The sequence below is a fragment of the Lissotriton vulgaris genome, chromosome 4_1 (assembly GCF_964263255.1).
Source record: "Lissotriton vulgaris chromosome 4_1, aLisVul1.2, whole genome shotgun sequence".
Classification (NCBI taxonomy): Eukaryota; Metazoa; Chordata; class Amphibia; order Caudata; family Salamandridae; genus Lissotriton; species Lissotriton vulgaris.
In genome coordinates, this window is record NC_141691.1 from 766,480,870 (window position 1) to 766,504,729 (window position 23,860).

The following is a 23,860-nucleotide window of genomic DNA, read 5'->3' on the forward strand; positions in this document are numbered from 1 at the left end:
TATCGAAAATATATATATTTATCTAGGTTAGGCAGTTTAGCAAAAGCAATGCAGTACATAATCTCTTTATATTCTTGTAAGGGTGCACTATTTTCTAGGAAGTCTTTATAAAATTTAACTCTTAGTCTCACGAGTTTCAAACAGCAATTGTAGCAGGCTGTAACACTTTTAAAAGTGGCTCAATGTTGTTCTTAGCGCTGTTCTACTGAAGCGCCTCCGTGGTCACGCAAAAGAAGTCTCTACTCACGGAGAGAGACCCTCACGCAATCCCCGCCGATCCCGCTAGCTCTCAGCCTGCTCTCGACAATCCAACGAGCGGCTGGGAGCTGAGTTACCTGTAAGCGGGCACGGGTGGTGACTAGCGCAACACGCAGGTCACTCTGCAAGGACAGTGCGTTCTTTGCACTCGAACGTGGCTCCTCTTCCTGCCCAGATCGCCTTCGGTTACGAAGCAGGAAGTGTCACTTACTTCGGCTCTCCTCACCTTCCAGCGTTGGCTCCTTGTGCCAGTCCAATCCATGCGCGGCTCCTCAGGTGAGCCCTTCCTGACATCACGGCTCCTTCTTTCGGCCAACCAATACCCGCGCGGCGTTTACTGAGGGAGCTCGTCGCTCTGAGCCAATCAGGGCTCCGCTCCTTTGTTTCTCCTTCGGCGGCCCCGGCCAGGCACAGCGAGATTCTCAGGATGTTTCTGGCATGGGCAGCGGCGGTGAAAAAGCGGCACCGTGATTTTCAAGTGGCCAGAGCTGGCAGAGTGCTCGTGAAATTTGCAAGAGAGTGGTGGAATCGCACACCTGTATTTCTATAAACCTATGTGTATTTAATCAGTACTAGTAATGTTTATTGTGCTCGATGGTTTAGAGGGAGCGTGCCCTGCCCCCCCAGTAGAATAGATACCAAGTATGAGCTCAGGGAAGCCCTGGGCTACCAAAGGCACAACTTTGAGGGGCCATAAGGCCTCACCAGATTATTCAAACCATAAACTTTTTTATATTCAAATTTAAACCGGTGGTTTATTTCTGTTTTATATTTTCATCATAAGAATAACAATAATACTTTATCTCAATATTCATACATCTACATGCAATCTGTGTTTATACATGTGTTGAAGGTTTCAGAGCCTTATTAACTGTAAACAAAACATTCTGGTTCTCAAGTATATGTTTAAAGCACATATGTTACAATTCAAACATTGTTTCCCAATGCATTTCGAGTTCATACAGAACCCTTCGTCAGGGGAAATATCAAAATAAATCAATGAGTGATGTGATGGCAATTTTTCAAAAACACTTTCGAGGTCACTGTGTGTTGAGGTACAGCGTGGCAGGACCTGCGGGGCAACAACAATACACATTTTGTGAACACATGTCATTCATATATTCAAAATGTACATGCTAGCATAAGGGAAAACGGAGCTGGGGAGTAACGCTGAACCAGTGCTCACCCGAAGGATGAAAGAGGAGCCAAAAAGAGATAGGAGAAAGTGCCCAATGGCTCAAAAGTGAAAATCCTCTAGTTAATGCTAGAGAAAAAGAGATATACATGTGTGTTACCAGTGTAAATGTGTAACATGCGGTACACAAGAAACTGCCTTTGTATAGAGAATCTGTCCTGTATGCTGGTGTATAAAATCATGCAGACCAATTGGTGTGTAAGATCATGCAGACCGCTTGGCCCCACACTACAAAAGCGTCAGTGCTCACATAAAGAGAGACATGATAGAGGGCAAATTGTCTCACCAATCCGGGTTCCCGTTGGGGAACTCGGTCGAAATTGCAGTTCAAGAATTAACAGGAGCAGACCATTGGCAAAACTGTAAGCATCCTGCAGTGATAAGGACAAGAGCGTAGTCTATAATACTGTCTGCATCCTCAAGCGACTAATATTGTCAAGGTGTTTATAAACAAGACTTACCCTCTCTTGTTTGGGTAACTCGGCCCAAGCTGCTACGACAGGGTTAAAGGAAACAGACTTTTGGCACTACGGTAAACAAGCCTGCGGAGATATGAACAGGGGCAGTTCATATTAATGACTGCGCTGTCAAAAAAACGTCATGACCCACGTGCTAGTAAACGGGACTTACCCTTACGGGGAAAAGTGGAGCTTCTCATCAAAGTGGTCGACTGCTGTCTGGAAACAGATTAAGTTTCCGTTAGTCAAAAAGAGATGCGAACTACTGCAATCTTTAAGATATCAGTGAGAATCTGAACTCACCAGCCTCACTGCAACGGCGCCATACATCCAAAGTTAACGCGACTCCGCCCATCAAGTCACATGGGGCGGAAGTCGATTCTTAAGAAGTAAAGGGAACTAAAACTAAAAAACGGACTCTGGTGTCTCCATGTTGGAAGTGAAGTGTGGTGTATATGTCAAGTACTGCAACGAGGGGAAAGTGTAAATCACGAAAGCACTGTGCACACAGGAAATAAGAATGAGAAGAGAAAATGTGAGTAAAGGGTAATGTAGTGTAAAAACTAGCACAACTGAATGCATGACGGCAACCTGTTTAGGCTGCGTCATTACCCTAGGATCCCACTGGGGGTAACAGTATATTATAGCCCAGCTGATGTAGGAAAAGTGAAGAACTCAATGTCAAAAGTTGATTCAGAAGCAGGTATGTAAAAAAGAATAGTGACTGAACAGTCAAAATCATAATTAACTAAGAAGGAACAGCATGTTCCCGTACAATCTAAACATTTTCATACAGACTTGATCTAATTTACAGAAAGCATAGCAATTCGTAGTGGTCATTAAGACCTCCTGGGCTGACTGTCCCCAGAAATGTTATCCAAAACGTTTCTCTTCTCGCTAGAGAAGTGTTAAACTCCATTCCTGCTACTTTTTGAACCTTCTCCAGAATGGTGAACCGCAGTTGAGGTATAGTGTGTTTAGCTGCTACCCAATGTCTGGCTAAGGAAGAATGAGTGTTTTGATTTCTAATCCGACTCTTGTGTTCCACTATACGAGTTTTTACAGCCCTAGTTGTTCTACCGACATATACTAGCCCGCAAGGGCATTTTATCACGTATATGACGCCTTCAGTGGTACAATCTGCTTTGTATTTCAGCGGTATTCCTAACCCAGTGTGCGGATGCATAAATAAATTGCCCATGATGACATTACCGCATTGGCCGCAGTTATAACACTTTGTCATTCCCTTCTCTTTTCAAATCAAATCAAATCAAATAAGCTTTATTCGATTTATCAGAAAATCATAAAAGCGTGCAAGTACAATATATACAGGAAATTTAAAAACAGTTTTCACATAAACAAAGTTACAAAAATAGATAAAACATTTCTCCAAAAATTAAAATCTACAGCAGTCATTTGGGCGAAGGGCCTCGTGTTACACTGATCAGTCGATGTTGACATGTGATACTTAACTCATTGAGTTTCTAAATTTCATCACTGACATTAAAAAGCGAGAAACAACAAAGATAACACCCTCATCTTCTAAAAGCAATAATTTCAAATATGCAGGTTTACATGTTCTTATCCCCCAGCGTTTAAGTAAGGGTAGAAGGAAAAGTTTCCTCGGGCTGGTATACAGGTTACAAAAGAACATGATATGAATGTTACTTTGTGTTGAATGGTCATCGCATGGACATATTAGTTTCAATGAGGCTCAGTCGTTCTGTTTCGGCAAAGTGACCATGCGGAAGAAAATCCCTAAGCGCAGCCTAGTCAAAAGCATGCGAGGGTAGGGTGCTATTTCAATCCCGAGGTAAAATTGTAGGCCTTCAGTAGGGGTAATTTGCTGATAGCTCAGGGTTGTGCCTTTAAGTTTCTCTATGTCCCATCTTGCACTTTCTAGGTGTGTAATTAATAGTTTTTTAAGGGCCGGCCTAGTCAAGGTTTGTAGAGTCTCTGGTTCATCATAAAATTCAGGGTATCCAATGTTAGAGAACATCGTTTGTACATATCGCAGCCACTTGACTTTTGCTGCACCATCCAAAGCCATGCAGTCTTTAATGAGGTTTCTATTCAGTTTGCACTCCTCTGTGGTCCAAATCTTATGCCAAAGCAAACAGGGTGATATTTTTATAATGTCACTAAGGTATTTAACGCCGGTCTCAATATGAGTCATAAAAGTCGACGTGGTTTTGGACACACCTAGTAAGTAACAAATGAAAGTGTTCTCGCAAGTTTGTAATGCGGACACATTCTCGAAACCCCAAAGGCCTGCGCCATATGTGGCCGTGGCTATACACTTTGCCCGGTAGATCTGTAACATTTCTCTAATGGGTTTACCCCCAATTTTGCCTGCAAAGGTTCGTAGAGCACCTATGGCACGGCTGAAGGCGAGTTTCCTAGCTGACACTGCATGTTTCCACCTTCCCCACCTGTCAAAAACAATGCCCAAGTAGCAAAAAGTGTCTGTAATGGCAATCTTTTGCTGCTCCAGATATATTGAGCATGGTGGTCTGTTGTTCTTTTGGGAGCAGGACATAGAGAAAGTTTTAGAAATATTCACCTTCAAGTTTCTTTTACCCATGTAAGATGAAAATTCATTTACTGCTCTCTGCAAGCCTACTTTTGTCCTAGACATGATTGCCGCGTCATCGGCATATAAAAGAATGGGTACAGGCCTACCATTGACAGCTGGGTAATCTTTGACAGAGTTATTAAGCTCTCAGCGATAGAATTTATGTAAAATGTAAAGAGCAAGGGCGCAAGTATGCAGCCTTGCCTAACCCCTCTGTTTATGGCGAATTTTTGAGAACATTGCCCCTGGGTACCAGATCTTACTCTAGCCCCAGCATCTCTGTATAGTTCTTTAATAAATGTGAGAATAGTTGAGTCCACCCCGATGTGTTCCAATGTCGACCAGAGCAGCGCGTGGTCCACGCAATCAAATGCGGAGCTGAGGTCGACTCCGCGAGGACTCCTGGTCCTTGGAGTCCGCCGCTCCTAGCTCGCAGCCCTGCCGGTCGGTTTGGGACAAGCCCCTTGCAGGGAAGAACTGGCCGCTGCTGACCGCGAAGCGGGACCCGCGAAGCGGGTCCGGCGAGACGTGGCGGCAGCAGCAGACTCTTGCAGCTCCCTCGGGTGTACTCTGGTCTGCTGGTCCGTGTGTGGAGGGGTTCGCCGTTTGGTGTGGCAGGTAGGCAGGACAATCCCTTCTCTTTTCTAGGGAGCGGCTTCATGGGTTTTAGGAGTTCCCGTAGATTTTCTGTTCTTGTGTGTGCAAACAGTGGTATACCATGGAATACTCCAGTGAAATCGGGTTCATTGGTAATTAATTCCCATCGGTTTCTGATGATAGTCTTTATTTGTGATGCTTGAGCTGAGTTCTTTATCACAAATACCTCACGCTTCATAGGAGTTTTGATTCTAGGAGTTAAAAGCTCTTCTCAGGTTTTCTGCGCGATAACCTTATTGGCGTGGCTCAATATCTCTTCTGGATATCCTCGCTCCTTATACTCTGTGATCTGTTTGGCAATCAATTCCTGGCATTGATTAGCATCAGAGGTGATCCTCTTCGTGCGCATCATCTGCGAGATGGGAAGGTGTTTCTTCAAACTGTACGGGTGAGCACTTGAAAACCACAAGGCGTTGTTTACATCGGTGGGTTTCCTGTACATTGATGTTTCCAATCCTGCAGGAGTTCTCCTGATTTCAATGTCAAGAAAGTGTATTGTGCCCTTATCAATGACATGAGTGAATCTAATGCGGGGGTTACACATGTTTAATGTGCGGATACTCTCTTCCAGTGCTTCCCTGGTTCCTGTCCAGAGTACTAGAATGTCGTCAATGTAACGGAGAAATAATGCTGCGTTGGTTTGCCAAATCGGATTGGATGCAATAAATTGTTCCTCAAAGTGGGACATAAAGATGTTAGCATACGATGGTGCTCCCGGAAAACCCATGGAGGTACCGGTACGTTGGATGTAGAATTTTTCTTGCCAGGTGAAGTAGCTGTGGTATAGGGCAAAGTGTAACTGTTCCAAGAGAAATATACTTTTATCATGCTTGATATCCGAATTTAGTAATCGCCATTGTACAGCTTCTAAACCCTCATCATGTGCAATTGAGGTATACAATGCTACCACGTCAATGGTGCAGAGCCAAATGTCTTCCAGGAAAAGATGACGTAAAGTTTCCAATTTCTCGAGGCAGTCAGTCGTATCCTTCACATAGGATGTCCATGTCTGTACTAGTGGTTGTAAATGGTGATCTAAGTAATACCCCACTGGTTCGTGGATCGAGCCACACCCGGCCACTATGGGACAAAATGGAGGTGATGTCCTGTGTTTATGCACCTTTGGTAGCATGTATATGGTGGGAACCTTGGGTGTGGTATTCAGAAGGAACTTCATCGTGTTTCCGTCTATGACTCCTGAGTCAAGCGCCTTGTGTACAAGGGTGCATAGAGCTCCCATTAATTCCATGGTAGGATCATGCTCCATGGGTATGTATGTGGTTTCATCTTGTACATGTTGGTTAGCATTAGTCTTATAGAAGTCTATATTTAGTACTACAAGGGCTCCTCCTTTGTCAGCTGGAAGGAACGTGATTGAAGTGTCTTGTCTCAGTTTGTTGAGTGTCCTCTGCTCCTTGATAGTGAGATTCAAGTGTGTTGTAGAATCATATTTAATACTTTCATGATCCTTCTTAACTAGCGTTTCGAATGTGTCCAATGTCTTATGAGAAGTTGGTGCTAGAAACTTGCTCTTAGGTCTGAACTTGCATTGTTCCTCTGTCAAGTCGGTGACACTGGGGTTGATGGTAAAGAACCACCTAAGACTCATCTTTCTCATAAATTTAAAGAGGGCGACCTCTGTCTCTAGTGCATTGGATATGTAGGTCGGGACAAATGAAATCCCTTTGTTGAGTACAAGTTCTTCCTCTCTGCTGAGAGTTCTACTGGAGATGTTTATGACTAAAGAGTTCATTTCTTCGTTGTTTGAAGACTCTCTTCTGTGCATATTTTTCGACCCACAAATTAACATGTCCTGGCAGGATATAGCAAGTCTGACGACCAACCAGGCAGACACCAAAGTGTACTCAACAGAAGATGCAGAATCTATCTATGCATTAGTAAAGGAAGTAAGAGAATTTGGTACAGCCACAGGTACCACGACGCAACAACTAAAGCAATTAGAATATCTGATGAGAAAAGAAATCAACCAAAGATTACATGCGACCACTCTTATCAGATCACAGAGTATAAGGAGCGAGGATATCCAGAAGAGATATTGAGCCACGCCAATAAGGTTATCGCGCAGAAAACCCGAGAAGAGCTTTTAACTCCTAGAATCAAAACTCCTATGAAGACTATCATCAGAAACCGATGGGAATTAATTACCAATGAACCCTATTTCACTGGAGTATTCCATGGTATACCACTGTTTGCACACACAAGAACAAAAACTCTACGGGAACTCCTAAAACCCATGAAGCCGCTCCCTAGAACAAAAGAAAAGGGAATGATGAAGTGTTATAACTGCGGCCAATGCGGTAATGTCATCATGGGCAATTTATTTATGCATCCGCACACTGGGTTAGGAATACCGCTGAAATACAAAGCAGATTGTACCACCGAAGGCGTCATATACACGATAAAATGCCCTTGCGGGCTAGTATATGTCGGTAGAACAACTAGGATGTAAAAAATCGTATAGTGGAACACAAGAGTCGGATTAGAAATCAAAACACTCATTCTTCCTTAGCCAGACATTGGGTAGCAGCTAAACACACTATACCTCAACTGCGGTTCACCATTCTGGAGAAGGTTCAAAAAGTAGCAGGAATGGAGTTTAACACTTCTCTAGCGAGAATAGAAACGTATTGGATCAAATTTCTGGGGACAGTCAGCCCAGGAGGTCTTAATGACCACTACGAATTGCTATGCTTTCTGTAAATTAGATCCAGTCTGTATGAAAATGTTTAGATTGTACGGGAGCATGCTGTTCCTTCTTAGTTAATTATGATTTTGACTGTTCAGTCACTATTCTTTTTTACATACCTGCTTCTGATTCAACTTTTGACATTGAGTTCTTCACTTTTCCTACATCAGCTGGGCTATAATATACTGTTACCCCCAGTGGGATCCTAGGGTAATGACGCAGCCTAAACAGGTTGCCGTCATGCATTCAGTTGTGCTAGTTTTTACACTACGTTACCCTTTACTCACATTTTCTCTTCTCATTCTCATTTCCTGTGTGCACAGTGCTTTCGTGATTTACACTTTCCCCTCGTTGCAGTACTTGACATATACACCACACTTCACTTCCAACATCTTTAATGGAATCTTTAATGTCCACTTCCACTCTAAACTGTAAGCGTTGTCAGGTATCCATCCCCCTGCTAAACAAATTGGTGGGAAATGACATTCAGAGGGAGACAATAAAGACTCCCATTTTCGCCCTTCTTAATGTCCGCTCCCTGGCCAAACATAGGCAAGAAATTGCAGATCTAATTTTGGATAAGAATATTGATGTGATGTTCATAACAGAGACCTGGATGGATACTACATCGGACCCAGATCTAGTTATAGCTGTCCCAAAAGGATTTAAAGTATATAGACAAGATAGAATAGGCAAAAGAGGAGGAGGAATTGCTATAATAGCTCGGGAGACTTTTAAAATACGAACCACGATCATTCCCACCATGGCATGTGAATCATTCCAGTATGATATCCAGCTGTCCCCATCGTATAACTTCAAAGGGGTATTACTATACAGACGACCTGAGACGCGGGCCGGATTTCTCACAGAAATCTCCTCCATCTTAGAATCCCTAGCAATTGAGAAAGCTGTAACATTGTTAGGAGATTACAATTTCCACCTGGATAATCCAGAAGATAAAGATACCATCGCCCTCATGTCAGAGATGGAGGTTTGTGGCTTATTTCAGCTGGTGACAGCACCTACCCATAAAGGAGGGCACACCTTAGATGGCATTTTCACCAATCTACAAAATTTGGCAATAACTGACATCCTCCCGATGACATGGACAGATCATTACTTAATACTAGGCACGATAAAAATTAGCGATGTACTTTCCGTTAAACCACCCCCTTCAATGCGGGACTCTTTTAAAGCATGGAAAGACATTAGTATTCCTGACCTTAGAGTATCCCTGGATAATTCCAAACCTGCTTTCTCTATCGACCCAGAGACAGCGGCCTCGCAGTATCAAGACTGGTTGGTCCATGCGACTAATGAATTAGTACCTACAAAACGAAGGTCCAAAAACAGAAGTGCTCCTTCGGCTCCCTGGTATACGGAGGAACTTAAAAAACATAAACAGCTGTGTAGAAATAGGGAGAGGCACTGGAGGAAAAATTATGATGAGGAAAGTAAAGATGAGTACAAGAAGCTGTTAACACAGTACAAACTATTGATCCTGGAAACCAAAAAGAAATATTATAAGGAGCAAATTGAGAAATGTAGTAACTCCAATAAAAAGCTCTTTGATATAACCAAACAGCTGGCAGGAGCTACTCCTGATTTACATCCCCCAGCCTCACAAAAGTTTTGTGATTCAATAGCCTCCTATTTCTTTACTAAAGTAAATGACATCTTCACGTCATTCACGTCATCTGAACATCTAAAAAGTAACGATTTAAGGAGGCCAAAGACCGATAAAACATTCTCGCAATTTGCGGCAATTTCGGATAGTCAAACCCAGGAAATTATCAAATCCATTAAATCCGGCTCGGCACTGGACCCATGCCCATTGAACACCATACGCCCTTTAATGGATATCCTGATCCCGGCCATAACTCACATCTGTAACCGAATGTTCTGTACTGGAACTTTTCCCATCCCTCTAAAGAAAACTTTACTAAAGCCACTCTTGAAAAAAGAGGGCCTAGACAAAGCAGAGCAAAAAAATTATAGGCCCATTGCTAACCTTCCATTCCTAGCCAAAGTGGCAGAAAAAGCCATGAATACTCAACTTGCGGAGTTCATCGAGCAAAATCAGCTGCTCGATGAAACGCAATTCGGATTCCGTAAGTTTCATGGTACAGAGACAGCCCTCATTAAGGCAGCGGATGATATTCGTCTGATTCGAGATCAGGGGGGTTCAGCACTTTTGGTTCTTCTAGACCTGTCGGCCACCTTCGACACGGTCGATCATAAGATCTTGGTCGATCGTGTCGAGGGGATGGGCGTTAGTGGCCTGGCCAAGAAATTGCTGGCATCGTTCCTGGCGGACAGATCTCAGGCGGTCGCCTTGGGACAATTCGAGTCAACGGAGTTGTCCCTCCCATGTGGGGTACCCCAAGGTTCATCCCTGAGTCCGACACTCTTCAATATCTATGTGTCGGACCTCGCAAACACCATCAAAGCGCATGGGATGAACCTTACCTCATATGCTGACGACACCCAGTTGATCCTGACGGTCAGGGATGATGGGGAAGCAGTGGCAGAAAGCTTTACGGCAGGACTGCTGGCTATCGGACGATGGATGTCCGGAAGCCGCCTAAAGCTGAACTCTGAAAAAACAGAGGTGGTAGTGTTTGGTCGCCTTAGTCCTAGCTGGTCCCCGGCATGGTGGCCACCATCTTTTGGAGCCGTGCCTAAACCAACTGCGAAAGTGAGAAACCTAGGTGTCACCTTCGACGATAACTTGAATTTTATGACCCATGCCAACCAGACGACCTCAGCAGCTTTTTATAAACTACGCCTGGTAAGAAAGATCCTACCATTTCTCCCTGATTCTGTGGGTAGAACCCTGATAAGTGCCCTTGTATTGTCGGCACTAGACTATTGTAATGGCTTGTTTGCCAACGCTCAAATTAGAGTTATTAAAAAAATGCAACTTGTACAGAACGCGGCGGCCAGGTTACTCTCAGGTGTTCTGAGATTTAAGCCAATAACGAACACCCTGAGAGATCTTCACTGGCTGCCTGTAAAAAACCGAATAAAATTTAAAACCTTGTGCATTGTATATAAAACACTACACCAACAGGCCCCACAATTTCTGAGAGATCATCTTATCCGATATCAGCCTTCTCGGCCACTTCGGTCCGCAAAGATGAACGATCTGGTAGTACCACGCACTAGATTGGTTAACTGGGGAGACAGACGCTTCTTGGTGGCTGCCCCGAAATTGTGGAACACACTCCCGCAAACTATAAGATCCAGCCCTAATTTGTTTATATTCAGGAAGCAGCTGAAAACATGGCTGTTTAACCTCTAGAGTCCAGAAGCCAAAGTTAGGAGAGCCTGCAGTTTACAGCGCCGAGACGCCTCCGGGCATTTGTTCGCGCTATACTAAATGTTAAAATAAATAAAATAAATAAACATGGAGACACCAGAGTCCGTTTTTTAGTTTTAGTTCCCTTTACTTCTTAAGAATCAACTTCCGCCCCATGTGACTTGATGGGCGGAGTCGCGTTAACTTTGGATGTATGGCGCCGTTGCAGTGAGGCTGGTGAGTTCAGATTCTCACTGATATCTTAAAGATTGCAGTAGTTCGCATCTCTTTTTGACTAACGGAAACTTAATCTGTTTCCAGACAGCAGTCGACCACTTTGATGAGAAGCTCCACTTTTCCCCGTAAGGGCAAGTCCCGTTTACTAGCACTTGGGTCATGACGGTTTTTTGACGGCGCAGTCATTAATATGAACTGCCCCTGTTCATATCTCCGCAGGCTTGTTTACCGTAGTGCCAAAAGTCCGTTTCCTTTAACCCTGTCGTTGCAGCTTCGGCCGTGTTACCCAAATAAGAGAGGGTAAGTCTTGTTTATAAACACCTTGACAATATTGGTCGCTTGAGGATGCAAACAGTATTATAGACTACGCTCTTGTCCTTATCACTGCAGGATGCTTACGGTTTTGCCAATGGTCTGCTCCTGTTGATTCTTGAACTGCAATTTCGACCGAGTTCCCCAATGGGAACCCGGATTGGTGAGACAATTTGCCCTCTATCATGTCTCTCTTTATGTGAGCACTGACGCTTTTGTAGTGTGGGGCCAAGCAGTCTGCATGATCTTACACACCAATTGGTCTGCATGATTTTATACACCAACATACAGGACGGATTCTCTATACAAAGGCAGTTTCTTGTGTACCGCATGTTACACATTTACACTGGTAACACACATGTATATCTCTTTTTCTCTAGCATTAACTAGAGGATTTTCACTTTTGAGCCATTGGGCACTTTCTCCTATCTCTTATTGGCTCCTCTTTCATCCTTCAGGTGAGCACTGGTTCAGCGTTACTCCCCAGCTCCATTTCCCCTTATGCTCGCATGTACATTTTGAATATATGAATGACATGTGTTCACAAAATGTGTATTGTTGTTGCCCCGCAGGTCCTGCCACTCTGTACCTCAACACACAGTGACCTCGAAAGTGTTTTTGAAAAATTGCCATCACATCACTCATTGATTTATTTTGATATTTTCCCTGACGAGGGTTCTGTATGAACCCGAAATGCATTGGGAAACAATGTTTGAATTGTAACATATGTGCTTTAAACATATACTTGAGAACCAGAATGCTTTGTTTACAGTTAATAAGGCTCTGAAACCTTCAACACATGTATAAACACAGATTGCATGTAGATGTATGAATATTGAGATAAAGTATTATTGTTATTCTTATGATGAAAATATAAAACAGAAATAAACCACCGGTTTAAATTTGAATATAAAAAAGTTTATGGTTTGAATAATCTGGTGAGGCCTTATGGCCCCTCAAAGTTGTGCCTTTGGTAGCCCAGGGCTTCCCTGAGCTCATACTTTGTAGAGTGCTCGTGAAGCCACCAACGCTCTTTAAAGGATAAGTCACGAGGGGAGGCACAACGATCCTCCGGTCTTCTGCCCTGAGGTTAAGCATGAGCGAATTTTGCGGATCTCGCGTTCGCGAATTTTGCGGATTTGCGGATTCGCAATCCGCAAAATCCGCGAATTCCCGCGAATTTGCGGATTTTTTTTTTTGTGTGTTCGCCCGTGTTTCTGCCAGTTCGCGAGGGTTTTGTACACTTTCGCAAATTGCGAACTTACCTGTCGGGTCGCAAGTTTCGCGAACTTGTTGTTTCTACGTGTCCAGCCTGTTTGGGACACTCTTCTTCATCACTGCCACTCTCTGTCACCACTGCCACTCTCTGACTACTCATGCCACCCTCTGGCCCACCCATGCCACCCTCTGTTTCATCACCACACCCTCTGGTTGTCCAGTGTACATTATTTTCGGCAAAGCAAAGCACACCTTCCCTGCCTCAAGTGACCTGAATTAATTTGGGGCTGATTCATGTGTCACAGAATATTTTTTTAGCTGGCACCTGCTTCCTTAGTGCGCCCTGATTAGTGATCTTTTGCACTTGCTAAGTGCTTTCATTGTTGCAAAATTAGTTACAACACCTGCCCTGCCCCAACTGACAATAATGAATTAGGGGCTGATTAATGGATTTTAACTTCCAGCCTGGCTCCTGCTTGTCTCCCTTAGCTGTAATTCAGGACCTTTGTGGCATATGTGTAACTATTCTGAGGTTCAGAGCAGGGTCACATACTAGTTTCAACTGGCAACTGAACTCTGGAGGGGCCCCTCAGGAAGCACTCCAGGAAATGGCTACTAATGATGAGCCTGAACTTTTGAACCTGGTAAGTAGTTACTTTCAGTTTTGCTAAAATCGTATTTCTGCAATTTTGCACTTATTCGCGGGGCGCGAACTCACGCGAACAGTGCGAGCAGTGCGAGCAAAATCCGCTGCTCGCGGATTTGCGGATTTTGCGGGAAATTCGCAAATCTCGCGGATTGCGGATTTCCCGAAAATCCGCAAAATCCGCGAGCGGAACGGATTTATCGCCCACGCCTACCTGAGGTGCCGATGAGCACACCGATCCTCTGGCACGGCCAATAGTTAACAACTCAAGCATTGGAGCACGGTCTCCACATCGTCTTGTTGTTTCTGGGGAAGCTTTTGACCCTGGGTTCCAGAACAGGAGGCCAGCTCTACTCAGGCCCTTGGAGATTCTTTGGTAGACACAGCACACAGCAAAGTATTGAGGTCTAGCAGGCAGGGGTCACAGCACACGGCAAAGTCCCCTTCTTCTCTCCTTCAGTTGAGCAGCAAAACAGGTCAGCCCCTGAGCACACAGCAAGGGCAGTCTACCTAGTTTCTTCAGCGGTTCTTCTTCTGGCTGAGGTTCCTCTTGATTGTAGAATCTCAAAATCTATTGTATGGGGTCCTTCTCTTATACCACTAAAAGTCTTTGAAGTCTTTGTGCAAGTGGGTCCTTATCCCGGTCTAAACCAGTTCTGGGTGTTGCTGGAGTACTTTGGTTTCCTGGCTTCTTCCTTCCTTTCAGAGTGATGGGGCAGAGTCGTCAGCCGTCAGGTGGAGCTAGCATTGTGGCAGGCAGGCACAGCCCTATTCATTCCCAGGTGCTATCTCCTCCCACCACTCTAGTTACAGATGCAGTCATTCAACCAAGGGCTGACTCAGACAAACTCCTGGGGGCTCCCCAGCTCCTGTCACCCTCAAACCAGACAGTCAATCCACAAGCAGGCCCAGGCACACAGAAAGGTTAGACAAGAGAACAGCCACTTTCTAAAAGAACTGTTCTCAAACACAGAATTTAAAAATAACCTTTCCTAAAAGATGTGTTATTAAATTCTGAGTTCAGGGATATCAATCACTTATGTCCTATCTTGTTCCTGTGGGAAGATAGGCTGGTATCCATTGGGACCAGCCTCCCCCATGTTAGTCTATGGAGCAAGATAACCTTGCAGCAGTGATCACATAAAATGGCTGCTGTTCACTACCAGAGCATGTTACCTGCACTAATACATGCTCTACCTTTCATATACACTGCACCCTGCCCAGAGGGGGTACCTTGAGCCTTCCATAGGGGTGACCAATGTGTACACAAAGGGAAGGGTTAGGCCTGGCCAGTTGGGACACTAACCAGGAGGACATGGCAGTTCACTGACTGCACACAGGCACTGCGGTGGCAGGCCTGAGACACCATTTTAGGGCTACTCATGTGGGTGGCACAACCAGTGCTGCAGGCCCAGTAGTAGCATCTGTCATCACCAGCCCTGGCACACCCAGTGCACTTTACTAGGGACTTCGTGGTGATACAAATATGCCAATCAGGTACATCCAATCAATATGATAATTTCCATAGGGAGCACTTACACTCTGGCACTGATCAGCAGTGGCAGAGTGTCCAAAGCAACTAAACCAGCAAAAACGAAATCCTGCACAGCATCAAAAATACAGGAGGCAGAGGCAAAAAGATAGGGGAAAACCACGCCAAGGGTGTCAGGTCTAACACCGACGGAGCAACATACGGGTCCGGGGAGTGCCATCCAAGGTGGAAGGGGACGATATCACCCGCTACTTACAGGGCCTCTTTAGGGATATCCTGGGAGAAAATGAGGACTTCATCATCTGCATCGATAGGGCGCACAGGGTGGGCCTCACGCGCAGGGCACCCGCCCCTCCCCCGGATATTCTAGCAATCCTGCCTGATTTCCCGCTGAAGGAGCCTTCATGAAGGAGGCACGCCAAAAGCAACCGCTCCGCTATCAAGGACAACCGGTGGCTCTTTATCATGACCTCTCCGCGATCACCCTACAGATAAGGAGGGCCTTTAAAATCGCCACTACGGTTCTACATGACAAGGGGATCCCATATTGTTGGGTTCACCCCTTTCGCCTTATCTTCAAGTGGAACGGCGCACTGCAGCAGTTCCGATCCTTGAAAGATACTTGTGCCCTGCTGGGGATTGACTTGGCCGACGACTTGATGGACGGTACCGACATGAGCAGCCTCTCGCTGGGGAGACCTCCCCGCTCCATGGGGGAGGGCTGGCAACGCATAAAGCGGAGGCGGTCGTCTAGAGCGGCTCACAAGCCGGGCCGACTACAATGGCACAGGACAAAGCAGCGGCCATCCAAGAGGTGTCCAAGGACACTACGGCCTCGGAGTGAGGCACCTCCTTTAGAGACACAACTAAAATGGGGAGCGGGGGGTTCCCATCTATAGCCATACTTTCAAACGGGTCTGAAAAAGGGCTGGGTGGCGGTCATAGGGGTTGCCGGAGCCAAGTTCCCCTTTACTGACTTCTTCCATGGGCCTGAACAAGGTTGTGACTGGTCCAGGACTCTTATGTCTTGCGGGGAGTTCTCAGTTGGGGTTAGGGGGGGCAGCGGGTTGGGGATGAGGGTAAGGGGGCGGGACCGATTTGTGTTCTTGGGGGTAGTTTGGTAGGGTGGGAGGGGGTTCCAGGTTCAGGTAAGGATGGATGTGGGTGAGGACGCTGGTTTACAGGAGGTTAACAGAGGGGCGGATGAGAGGGAGACAGAGATGGCGGGGAGGAGAGCAGGAGAGGGTCAGGCTTCAGTTAGGGCTTCGTTTCAGGGGATACAGCTTGGAGGATTGAAGGATGCTTATGCCGGCGACTAATATGTGCCTCCTCACTTTAAATGTTCGAGGCTTGAATAACCCGGTAAAGCGCAGGGCGATCTTGTCCCTCCTGGAGAACTCAAAAGCTGATATTTGCCTCCTACAGGAGAAGCACCTCTTGCCCAAAGATTGTCAAAGGATGGAGTTGCGCCATTTCCCAACGCAATTTTTCTCTTCGGCTTCCACGAAGACTTTGGGGGTTGCTATATTGGTGTCCCACCACTACAGAGGCAAGGTTCTACAGAAAAGCGCTGAAATAAAGGGGCGGTTGCTCTCCTACAGATTTTCACTGGGGGAGGACACTTTCACGGCTAGTTCAGTATATGCACCTAATGAGGGACAAGAAAAGTTTTTTCACCAGATTCTTAGTGAGACATCCACGTCCCCGGATAGACATATTGTGATAGGGGGGATTTTAATTTGGTCTTTCATAAACTCCAGGACAGATCAGGGCAACGCTATTCACAGTCAGGCACTCTGTCAGAGGGGGGACATTGCAGGTTGAGAGAGCTGGGGTTGACCGATCTTTGGAGGAGCTTTCACCCGGGTACCAGGGATTACACATACTACTCCAATGCTCACAAGACCTATGCTCATCTAGACTACCTATTGACATCCACCTCACTTACAGCGCTGGCATCCCAGACTGACATTGGGGCGATGGCGCTGTCAGATCATGCACCGCTCACAGCAGTGTTCTCTTTCCCGCCCCTTGCCCGCGCTCCGCGCTGCTGGAGACTGTGCGATACGTTACTCCATCGGAAGGAGGTTATAGCCAAAATCAAGGGGGCCATAAAGGAGTACATGACACATAATCAGTCTTCTGACACCTCACCGGCCACACACTGGGCGGACCTTAAGGCGGTGCTAAGAGGCGAGTTCATAGCGCTATCGGCGGCGGAAAATGCATACGCGCGAGCTAGAGAAGATTCATCAACGAACAGGGGCGCCGAGAATTTGGAGGCAGCTCCGTCTGGCACATCAACAGCTGACGGCTCTTGACTAAGATCGTGCCGAATATGTGGCTTTGAGGGTCCGTCATATGTATTACACAGGCGGGGACCGATGCGGGCGGCTGCTGGGAAGGGCACTCAGGGAGAGGTTACAGCGCCACACGGTACAAGAGATAACCACACAGGCGGGCAATAGAGTTACTGGGGATAGGGACATAGCGAATGCCTTTAGCGATTTTTATTCCTCGTTGTATACCGGAGCCAGACTTGACCCCGCAGACAGTGAAGCATTCTTACGGGCTGTCGTTCTGCCACTATTTCCCCTGAGCAGTCGGATACACTGGAGAGGGCGATCCGGCCGGAGGAGGTGATTTCTGCGATCTCACGGCTTAAATTAGCTAAGGCTCCGGGCCCGGATGAATACACCGCAATCTTTTACAAGACCTTCTGCCTCCAACTAGCTCCGCTGCTCACCGCTCTTTTTAACTCATTTTCAGAATCAGGTGCTATTCCGAGGGATCTGATGGAGGCCACCATCTCGGTCATTCCTAAACCTGGAAAAGACTGCACGCAATGTGGAGCCTATAGACCCATCTCCCTCCTCAACGTTGACCACAAGCTTTATACTAGCATCCTCGCTTCCCGGCTAGCGCCCCTTATGCAGGGGTTGGTTGACCCGGACCAGGCGGGATTTATCCCCGAACGACAGACGGCTGACACCACTAAGAGAGCGCTCCACCTGATTGAACAGGCCACAAGATTGCCCGGCGAGTTCATGATGCTGGCGATTGACGCAGAAAATGCATTTGATCGGGTCCATTGGCTGTATCTGGAACAGGTGTTCATAAAGGCGGGACTGGGTGCCAAATTCCGCACTTGGGTGCTGAATTGTTATACCTTTCCCACTGCGACTGTACGCGTCAATCGTTTCCGTCGCCCTTGACGCCACTGCTGGAAAATCCAGACTTTGGGCCCAGTAGGGATGTGCGGGCGTTCGCTCGGTGGCGCCCGGCGGGCTGTCGGGTCTTATTCCACATGCACTTCGACGGAGGGGTGGTACCTTTAGAGCGCCTACGTCAGGATCATGGCCTTCCAGAATCGGAGCGCCTCTGTTATTTCCAGGTGCGTCACTGGGCGCTTGACCCACGAGTGCAAGAGGGAGCTGACCGAAAGCTCAGCCAATACGAGTACTGGCTTCTCTCCCGGACGACAGACAAACGACTTATTTCGGATCTCCACCGATTGCTACTGGAGCGATATTCCCGAATATATAATGCTTGGAGGGCACTCTGGGAGAGGAGCTGGGAAGGGACCTGAGCAATAAGGAATGGGAGGACATTTGTTATTGGGCCCGACACTCTGCTTACCACTTGGGCCTGATGGACACTTTTACCAAGCTGGTGTCATACTGGTACTACACGCCCGAACGGTTGCATGAGATGGATCCTTCCAGGGATGCAACCTGTTGGAGGGGCTGCGCAGAGACAGGCACATTGACACACCTCTTGTGGGATTGCACACACATTCAGGGATACTGGAAGGCGGTCCTCGATGAGATAGATACTCACTTTGATACGGAGATTCCAAGATTCCCGGCCTATGTTCTCTTGGGGCTTCCCAATGCCATTACTTTTCCCCTGAGGGCTAGAAGAGGGAGCTTAATCGCAATAGCGCTGGGCTCCGCCTTTCAGACTATTCTGGCCTTATGGCGCACGGCACATGTGCCCACGATGCAGGGTTCGTTGGGCAGACCTTGGTCAGTCTTAGGAATAGAGAAGCTGTCCCTGGTGAAAGCGGGAGAGGGGGCTAAATATGCTGAATTATGGCAACCCTTCTTGTCCCTGTTGGCCACAGAATTCAGGGAGGTGACCTGCCCCCGTTACCTACGGCTGTTGCGGCTATCTCAGCTCGATGCTTGAACTAAGGTTGAGTGACTGGATGCGTGTGTGGTGTGAGGAACTGGACCTGGAACGAGGGTGGTGGGTGGGTAGAATGAGAGGGGGTTGGGGTATGGGGGGGTGGTTGGGTTTGTTCTCTCTTTTGGCATTTACTCTTGCGCATCTTATTCGGTCGCATTTCGGTGTGTGAACAGGGGTCCTTTTTGCCTTGTACGCCTTCTGATATGCCTTACCCTGATGTTCTTGTTTCATATTTAGCACTTGTCGCATATACACTGTCTGCTGTATGTTTGCTGCATTGTATGAGAGTCTTTTGTTCAATAAAAAGATTTAATACTAAAAAGAAACAGCCACGTTTAGGAGAAGACCTTCCAAGGGCAATTCTAGTTTGCTTTAATATTTTCCTAGCTCTGGAAAACATTTTTTTGTGAGCACGATCTGATAAGAAAGCACTCGCTAGGGTCTTCAGCCTTTTTTTTAGACCAGACTTTTGTCAGGCCACTGTCTCTAAACAATGGCATCTGCGCCAATTGATACCCGAATTTCAACAAAAAGGGGCAGTGGTGTGTAACAAGACGGAGGCCTGTGGAATCTTTTCTCTCTCTCTCTCTCTCTCTCTCTCTCTCTCTCTCTCTCTCTCTCTCTCTCTCTCTCTCTCTCTCTGTCTCTCTCTCTTTCTCTATCTCTCTATCTCTCTCTATCTCTCTCTCTCCACATATCTCTCCGCATCTCCTTCTGACCACAGGCAACCTCTAGCAAACTGTTTGTTGTGAAATGTTTGTTTTGCAGCAAGGGGGGAGATGTCATGCCCAGGACAGGGGCACTAGGACCCTGGGGCACAAGGCGGAGGCCAGGGGACACCGGACACCAGTTCCGGTCAGGGGAGGGGACACGAGGGGACGAGGACATTGGGAAGCAGGACCTCGAGGCAAGAGGCCGGGGAATACATGTGCTGTGATAAGGAAACGATAAACGAATACCTGCTTGCACCGATCGCTTCCTGTGTGTTCCTTGGGGGCTACAGAACATGACATCTGGCGAGGAAGGTTTGAAGAAATCCATGTGTGCCCATCGACGATTTGACCCCGATTGAAGCCAGGAGCCCACCCTAGATCGCGTCGTGCCGAGAAAAGAAGACCGGAAAGTGCCCAGGAAGAAGCGCAGCGACACAGGAGCCCACCCCGGCCGCTGCGAAAAAGACGACTGACTGCCCGGTAAGCGCCGTGTGATAAGCTCAAAGATAAGAAATTGGTGCGATCTCTCGTGAGAGTCTCGGCGGCCATATTGATGTCAGGCGCGAGAGCCAATCAGAGCGGGGGAAAGCTCGGCGGCCATTTTGAAAGCAGGCAAAGCTGAAAAAGCAAGAAAAGAGCTGATTTAAGGAGAAAAAGTGCTGATTTATGGACTAAAAGGGAAAATTAAGCACAAACAGGGAAATAAAAGGGATAATAAAGCACAGGAAAGAATGAAAAGGGCAAAGAAAGAAGAAATATAGATTACAAAGAGGAATAATAACAATGATTTTGTAACAACAAAGTGCAAAGACAAGTGAGAGAAAGAAAAGAAAAGAGAAAAAGCACAAGGAGAAGAAAGAGAACAACGAAGAATTCCAGACACAAAACAAAGTGCACAATATAGAAGTCCGCTACCATTTAACCTATCTGAGCCACAAACAGGAATTAGATGGGAAAAATGGATCAGACGCTTTGAGAGATACATGGAGGCCACAGATGTGACAGATGCCAAACGGTTAGGTCGATTCCTGAACTTGGTAGGTGATGAAGTTGAAGACCTATTAGTGACACTGCCAAAAGAGGAGACCACCGACTATGAAAAACTAATAAAATGCCTAACAAACAAATTTGATTCCCAAAGGAACGTGGATTTTGAACGATACACCTTCATGATTGCATTTCAACAACTAGATGAGACACTAGATGACTTTGCAACAAGACTGCGAAAGCTTGTAACACACTGTGAGTTCAACAAGTTCGACAATGAACAACCAACACAAGGATCCTAAAGGAGCCAACATCACTAGAAAACATCCTTTCGTTGGCAAGAGCAGAAGCGAGAGCGACAACAAGCGCAAAGGAAATGGAGCGAGGAAAGGAACGACGAGTGGAGCAAGCGCACCGCCTAACAAATAACAACCGCTCGGGTGGTTGGAAAAAGGACAGAAATGAACAAACAGGGAAGAAGCAACCGGAGGTAACGTGTTACAGGTGCAGGTTTGAATTTCCGCATAGAGGCCCATGCCCGGCATTTGGCCAGACATGCAGGAAGTGCAATGGGAGAAATTACTATGCCAGTGTGTGCCAGGGAATGCATTTCAGAAATGACCGAGGAAGACCAGGAAGACCACGAATTTCAACAAGCAGGCAGGTCAGGCATGTCGATACAACAACCAGGAGCTCCTCAGAGTCAGAGGAAGAAGAAGAAGAAGAAAAAACGGAACGACTGTATCTCATGACGGATGTCACTACTGAATCAAGTGATGAAGGTGAAGGCAGAGAAAGAATATGCCTTGTGGTCAAAAGCAAAATGAAAAAGACAGAATATGTGACCATAGGAGTAGGTCCACACAAAGCAAAGTTTGTCCTGGACAGTGGTGCAATATGTAATATCATGTGCGTCTCTGAATACGAAAAAATGAAAATAAAACCAGCATTGAAGCCATCCCGAGTTGAAGTGTTCACCTGGGGGTCCAGGAGACCAGTAACAAACATGGGAAAATTCATGGAAGAACTGACCTACAAAGACGTAAAGACAAAAGAGGAAATACACGTGTTGAAGGGTGACATCTCAGCACCATGCTTATTGAGCAACATCACGGCTCAGTGGATGGGTCTCCTGGAAATGACTTACAAAGCAATTGAACGTGAGAGACATCCCGGACCACATCTAGATGATATGATCAGTTGCCTCACATGTACAAGGCGTTTCTCTAAATTAGATTTGTGTAAGGGATACCATCAACTAGAACTAGATCCCCAGTCTCGATATATCACAACGTTCTCCTCCCACCTAGGTCTCTTCAGATACAAACGTCGGAGTTTTGGGATCTCATCTGCTGCGGAAATATTTCAGGAGACAATACGACAAGTAATAAGGCCAGTAAAGAACAGTCTAAATTACAGCGATGACATTCTGGTGTTTGGAAAATCAGACGAGGAGCACGACAAAGCCCTGAGAGAAGTATGCTCTCACCTGGAGCAGGCAGGTCTGACATTGAACGAAGACAAATGTGAGCTAGAGCGAGAAGAACTAGTATTATTTGGCCACATCTTTTCTAAAAAAGGAATGCACCCGTATCAAAGCAAAGTAAAGACACTGGAAAGAGCGAAGCAACCAAATGATGTGGCAGAAGTGAGATAATTCCTGGGTCTTGCTAGCTACTGTGCAAGATATATTCAAGACTTTGCGACTGTAAGTGCACCTTTAAGAGAATTGACAAAACAAGGCCACACTTTCAAGTGGACGGCAGAATGCAGCAAAGCGTTCGAAGAAATAAGACATGCTGTGACGGCCGTAGATCACTTAGCATATTTTGATCCAAGACTATGCACCGAGCTAACGGTAGATGCGAGTCCAGTAGGACTAGGGGCAATATTGACACAACATCAACCAGGAAAAGATTCCCCAAGAGAAGTAGTAGCATATGGAAGCAAGAGCCTGTCAGACGTGGAAAAAGGATATTCCCAGCCGGAAAAAGAGAGCTTGGCAGTAGTGTGGGCATGTGAACACTATCACATGTTCATCTACGGAAAACCATTTACAATCATAACAGATCACCAAGGACTGATAACAATATACGGAAACCTAAATGCAAAAATACCACCCCGAATAGAGAGGTGGGGGATAAGGCTCATGGACTACAACTTCAAAATAATTCACAAACCAGGGAAGGAGCACAACCCAGCTGACTACGTATCAAGGCACCCACTGCCACAAGCATCACAAGCCAAAACGATGGCAGAAGAATATTTGAACTTTGCACTGAAACATAACACGCCGGCAACCAAAACAATGGAAGAGCTAGAACAGGAAACAAAGCAAGACCCCACCATGCAAGCCACAATGAAAAGAACAAAACAGCAAAGGTGGAGGCACGTGAACAGCAACAGCAGCTGGGAAAAAGGGGTAGAAAGAGAAGAGTGGCTGGCGTTCAAAAAGATAAGTGAAGAGGTCTCCGAAAGTGGAAATGGAATAGTGATGAGAGGCACTCGAATAATAATGCCCCGGACACTGAGAAGAAGAACAGCGGAACTAGCGCATGAGTCGCATCGAGGGATTATAGCAACAAAAAAAATGCTGCGAGAAAAAGTGTGGTTTCCGGGATTAGACAACATGGTTGAAGAAATTGTGATGCACTGCCACATCTGCCAAATCACAGGGCCTTCATCAAAGCCGGAGCCACTGCAAATGTCACAACTCCCAAAAGCTGTGTGGACAGAGCTGGTGGCCTACTTCTATGGCCCCCTAGAGACAGGAAATGATCTGCTGGTAGTAATAGATGAATTTGTCAGGTTCCCAATTGAGAGACAAGTGGCTCGAACATCGGCAAACGCAACACTGCCAGTCCTAGACGATATATTCGCAGCATGGGGCTCGCCACAGACATTGAAGACGGA